Source organism: Prionailurus viverrinus, chromosome D4, assembly GCF_022837055.1.
Source record: "Prionailurus viverrinus isolate Anna chromosome D4, UM_Priviv_1.0, whole genome shotgun sequence".
Taxonomy (NCBI): Eukaryota; Metazoa; Chordata; class Mammalia; order Carnivora; family Felidae; genus Prionailurus; species Prionailurus viverrinus.
In genome coordinates this window covers 38,903,344-38,909,361 of record NC_062573.1, presented here as the reverse complement: position 1 = coordinate 38,909,361, position 6,018 = coordinate 38,903,344, and the positions used below count along the sequence as shown (strand labels likewise).

Genomic DNA, 6,018 nt, shown 5'->3' with positions numbered 1-6,018 from the left:
TATGGGCAATAGTACTCTCCTTGTATACTTGTTGGGACAATTAAATAACATGTGTAAAGCGCTGAAAACTGTGAATGTCAAATAAATAGTAATGACTCATTAAAAGTTTGCCATTATTGTTTGCCATTATTTGCTAACACTTTAACACGTTCATGTTCATAGATGACCAAGGAAGAGATTTCAGAGTCTTATCCATGATATATCTCTTCTCTCTCTCTTTGGATAAACATCAATAAAGGCAAACTGACTAATGATCTGGTTAATTAAATGAAAGCTAAGTCAAATTGTATAGTCCATTTTTTTTTAAATATGGAATGCTTCACGCATTTGTGTGTCATGCTTATACAGGGGCCATGCTAATCGAATCTGTATCATTCCAATTTTAGTAGATGTGCTGCGTAAGTGAGCACTGTGTGACCCAATTTCTATTGATGAATACTGGTACAGAAACAGCAGCATATTAGTCATATATATTAAACAAAAAAATATTTTTCAAAGTCTGCAGAATCTGAGCACTTTATTTTCCTCTCAAAGTGGTGCTGTCTAAAACTTTATGAAGTCAACTTAAAATGGGTTCTCCTAGGGGTGCCTGGGTGGCTCAGTTTGTTGGGCGTCTGACTTCAGCTCAGTTCATGATCTCACTGTTTGTGAGCCCCAGCCTCACATCGGGCTCTGTGCTGACAGCTCAAAGCCTGGAGCCTGCTTCGGATTCTGTGTCTCCCTCTCTCTCTGCTCCTCCCCTGCTCACACACTGTCTCTCCCTCAAAAATAAATAAAGATTTTTTTTAATTAAAAACAAATGAGTTCTCCTATACCATTGTCATCTTCCTGCTTTGCCAACTGTGGATTGCCAAAATACAAAGATGACTTTAAGATTGCTTAACAAATTAAGCTAATTTTATTTTTTAATGTTTGCTTTATTTATTTTGAAAGAGAGAGAGAGAGAGATAAGTGAGAATAGGGGAGGGGCAGAGAGAGAGATTCCCAAGCAGGCTCTGCAGCTGTCTGTACAGAGCCCAAAGCAGGACTCGAACTCGTTAACTGTGAGGTCGTGACCTGAGCTGAAACCAAGAGTCAGACACTTAACTGACTAAACCACTCAGGCCCCCTAATTTTAAAATCAGATTTATTAAACTTACATAATATTTTACTTAATCCTTTAAAAAATAAAGTAGGGATTAGGGTAAGGATTAATTTTTCCAAGCTGTTAAGTGTTATTGCTGGAGTTTAAATGCCTGAATCTGACTTATTTATCATTCTGTTCTACAATTCCAGCTTGACTATGAACTGTTTGACTTTGAAAATCAGCAGACATAGAAAACTAAGATCACTAAGGTGTTACCTGTTCTATTTTTGAGGATTACCGGATTTACACTGGGAAGGAATGGATCTCAGCTTCTTACAGCAGCAATTAAATGTGTCATTTACAAAAATTATTTATTTCCAAAAGTAGCACAGTGTGGCTAGGCCCTAATAACCGCTTTTAATTATTCCACCTTATCGCCAGAATAATCACTCAAGGACCCAACTCTGAAAGCACTATCTGTTAGGTAGATTTTTTAAAAGTTTCTTTTAAGAAGTAAGGATCACAAACTGTCCAGTCCATTCAAATGGGCAGTCAACACTATTTCCAACCTGGCTCTCCAATCTCTCTTCCTCTTCCCTACCCTTCCTCAAACCCCTCCATCATCTCTTTCTCTGGAAGCCCTGTTTCTTAACACCTTCTACTCTCAAGAATGACTCTCTCTACTTTGAGATGAAATGCTTTCTCTCCCATCCTCTCCAAACTAAATTCTTCCCAGCACCTCCTCAGGTGTGTGTGTGTATATATATATATATATGTATATATATACACACACACATATCTCTCTCTCTGCCCCTCCCATATATATATATATATATATATATATATATATATATATACATCTCAGAAATATATCCTTTGCAGAAGAGTGGGAAGGAGAAAAGAGGATTGAGGGTTGGAAATAAGTGTGTGTGTGTGTGTGTGTGTGTGCTTACCCGTGCATACACACACCATGTAAACTTGCCCCAGAGCAGTTTTTGAGAGTTTCTTCTCTTAAAAGGAGATTTTTAAAAATCCTCTGGTTAAATATCTATACACTTTCAAGTTAATAAGTTGGATAAATCAAGGAGGTCAAAGGAAGGAGAAAGGAGAAAATAAAATCTGTGTATTTTTGCCAAAAAAAATACCAATCTCTTACACAGTTTCAAAATTTCTGTCTTTTGTGGACTTATATTTATAGCTAAGTAGTAAAAGAAGTGACTAAGCAAATACTAGAGGAGGAAATTGATACTTTCATAATAGAAAACATAGAATAAATCATGAAGAAGGCAAAGCAAAAACAAAATGCCAGACTGATGGAGAAGAGCTAACTTGCTTATAATAATCATCATAATAGCCATGAGTTTTTTAAAAAAACTGATTTTGCAGAGACACCTACTCTTTTCAAACTACTTTATATATGGCCTTCAATTACACCTGCTTTTGCAACGTGGATTAAAGAATGACACTTTTCACCTTGGAATTCCTCATATCCCTCAATACCTTTCCTCATTTGAAAGACTATAAAAAAATCCATTTTCCGTTTATTAGTTGATTTTTCCATGAGACAAACTAAAGCTAAATTGTCCAGGCAAGTTCATAAGTAAAAATAAAGAAGGTGATGAATACAATGTAACAATTTGGGACATTTCTGTCAAGAGTGGCCACTTATTTTTAAACTGTATTATGTTCTTAATCACACTGCAGTTTCTGTGATTTCTTTCTCTTCTTTCTTCCCAGTTTTAGTTTATCTCTAAAAAATGTAGATGTTTTTATCACCTTTGGTAAGATTCACTTAATTCAATGTTTCATGTAAACTAAGAATTTTAAATTCTTATTAAATGAAAATGAGTTCTCCTGGAGTCAAAATCATAAAATAAATCATATGCTTCATAAAGAAATTTATGCTATCATAAAAAGAGTAATACAGATCTATATCATATATGAGGAAAAACTTAAAGTAACTCCATTTTCTTCCTAGTCATTTTTTTTCACTATTGTTCTAGTTTGTATTCTGCCCATGAAATAAGGAAAAGTGGTTATTCTATAGAAAAGCAATAATATCTCTTTAGAATATGGGAGAATAAGGGGTGCCTGGGTAGCTCTGTTGGTTAAGCATTCAACTTTGGCTCAGGTCCTGATCTTGAGGTTCCTGAGTTCAAGCCCCGCATCAGGGTCTGGACTTCCAGCTCGGAACCTGGGGACTGCTTCAGATTCTGTGTCTCCCTGTCTCTCTGCCCATTCCCCACTCCTGCACATGCTCTCTCTCCCCCACCCCTCTCTTTCTCTCTCTTAGATGAATAAACATAAGAAATAAAAAAAATAGAATATGGGAGAATGATATGATGATGTATGCTATTACAAAAAAAGAATAAGTCTATCTGTAAATACATGAAGGTATTTTTGATTTATACTGGTAAGTAGGCAAAATGCAGAATATGTTGCTGATTGCATATAAAGGGAAAATATATATATATATACACATGGGTGTCAGTATATTCTTACATTATCTCTAAAAGATTTGGTAGGTTTTTTTGCTCTGGGGAAGGGTGCTAGATAGGTTCCAGATATGGACAGAAGGAAGAGATAGACTTCATTGTATATATTTTTGTATTTAAAAAATTTTTTAATCAAGTGCACATATTTCCTTTTGAAAAAATAAACATTTATAAAGAAGATTTCTGTCCCTATACAGAGAAGGGTTGGCACTCAGTATTTTTAAGATCCAGTGCTAATTTTATTGCCTAGCTAGATTTGGGACAGATCCAAGAGTTTTACAAACTCTCAGAAAGTTCTATTTGTTGTAAGGCCATAAATTTATATATTTTTTTACAACACAAGCACTAACATTCCTATGTAATATGTAACCTGAATGAGAAATTGCTTTCATGATGTATTAAGCTATACATCATCAGGGCTAGCTGTCACTCTGATGATGTATTGGTGCAATAAATCTCAAGGTGTGACACATTGAAAAAGTATTACTCAAAAGAGAATGGTCTCCAAGTTAAAAACTGATCCAACATAAAATTCAAAGAGAAAACTATAGAGAAACAATTTATCTGTTGCCAAGAATTGATATGCAAGCAAAGATGTCTTCTCCCGGCACTTCCGTTTTGAACATCACAACTGTAGCAGGCTCCAGGGAAATCAAAACAATGTGCCCCTTTTTCCAGTATCCAAGATTGATCCTGGCAATAACTGGTTAAAAGCACACCCAAGGCGACCTCAGAGGAGAAAAGAATGTGCAAAGAGCATCAAAGTTTTAAAAGTGGCACAGGAACGGAAAAAACACGTGGGCATGGGAAGCAGTTCATTAGATGGTCCACGTATCATGTAGGTAAGAATTTGTCCTGAAAGCTGAAGAGCTGGAAAACTGCATTGGAATGCAGAACCCAACTCAAGAACACAGCAGAGAATGGGGAACATGAAGTACACATCACCAGACAATTAAGAAACAGATTAGGAAGTTCTCTCTGGATTAGAAACTGACATAGGTGAAGGAATTTCATAGGCTGATTCAGAATTTTGCCATTTATTAAAAATATGACCTTGGCAATTTTGAAATAAGGTCTTGGCATTCAGACTAGAGAAATTTGGGATAGAGATGGAAAATGCTCAGTTTTATCCATTACAAGTCACCAAAGAAAGTTTCTGCACAAATTTTTCTTTCAGTGATTAACTTCATTAATCAAATACAGAATGGGATCTTTTAGATGGCACCCCCCTCGTGAGCAATGGGAACACCGCCCAGTTAATTCATTCAGTAAGTATTAGACATTGTCCATTGCGTTTCAGGTACTGCGACCAGCTCTATGGACACAAAAGTGAACAAAACACAGTAACACTTTGCTTTTGCTCACACTTCGTCTGCCTTTTATATCCTTTACCTAATGACATCCACTTAGTCTTTCAATGGTACCTCATGTTTCATGTGCCTTCAGGTAATCAGCCATACCCATACCATCCCATGACATGATATCCCTCTTCTGAATTTCATTGAATTTCAGAATTGGATGAGACATTCTAATCCAGTTCAACATTTTCAATTTAGAAATGAGAAAGCTATGGCCTACAAGGATCAAGTGCCCTATATACGCTTAGGGAAACACAGTTATCAAGTTATACATGTAATACATGAATGAGGTCTTCATTTTCAAGAGTTCTACTTCATTATACCTGCATATTTTCACGTCTACACCACTTATGTGGCATATACCCTCTTGTTTGTTTGTTTGTACTTTTTGTGTGTATAACTTAGGCTATTCCCAATTAAGGAGAATATTTTTGAGTCTAAAGATGATATGTAATTTGTCCATGTATTCTGTCCCCCTTCTAGCTCAGGCCCTCCCGGTCTTTCTGACACAGGGACGTGACTGAAAATGTTCCTTTATTCAACTTTCCTAAATTGCTAAGTTCTAAGAGAGGAGCCATGTCACCATGCCAAATGGTGCTCTCCTGTGGCCCTAGTGATGCCACTTTTTTTTTAAATAAATTGAGAGTCTCTTCTAACATCACATTATGAAAGGAGTTTAATCTATGTTTGGAATTGTGGTAAAGAGCATTCGAAGGGAAGGCAGTGAGCTCCAGGAAAGAACTAACAGTTCAACTATTTAAGCTGCCCAGTTCTTTCCGATGGATTTCTTTTGATCTAGGGGAAAAAAAAAATCTTGGATATGATTTAACAAACACACTTAATAAAATGGCCCCTGAAAATCCTAATGCTGAAGTGTGTGAGCTAGGAAAGTAAGCGAGTGGCCCAGACAGACCAGTGGCAACAGATAGGAAAGCCTTTGGCTGTAAGAATGGTGTTGCGAAGGACTAAGCTCTTGTAATAAACTCTGGCTAATGAAATTGACGCTACTGCATCAATTTCTGCAGGATTATTTTGAAGATATAAACGTAATACAAATATGTTACTTTTAGACACAAGAAACACTTTCCACTCTTCCCCT

General features: G+C 36.3%; 1 non-coding gene across 1 annotated transcript; it reads right to left on the bottom strand.

Moving 5' to 3' along the window:
- Positions 1 to 303: 303 nt before the first annotated feature.
- Positions 304 to 410, bottom strand: LOC125151090 (U6 spliceosomal RNA). Its single transcript, XR_007146638.1, has one exon. It is a non-coding gene; the product is annotated as a U6 spliceosomal RNA (small nuclear RNA).
- Positions 411 to 6,018: the final 5,608 nt, after the last annotated feature.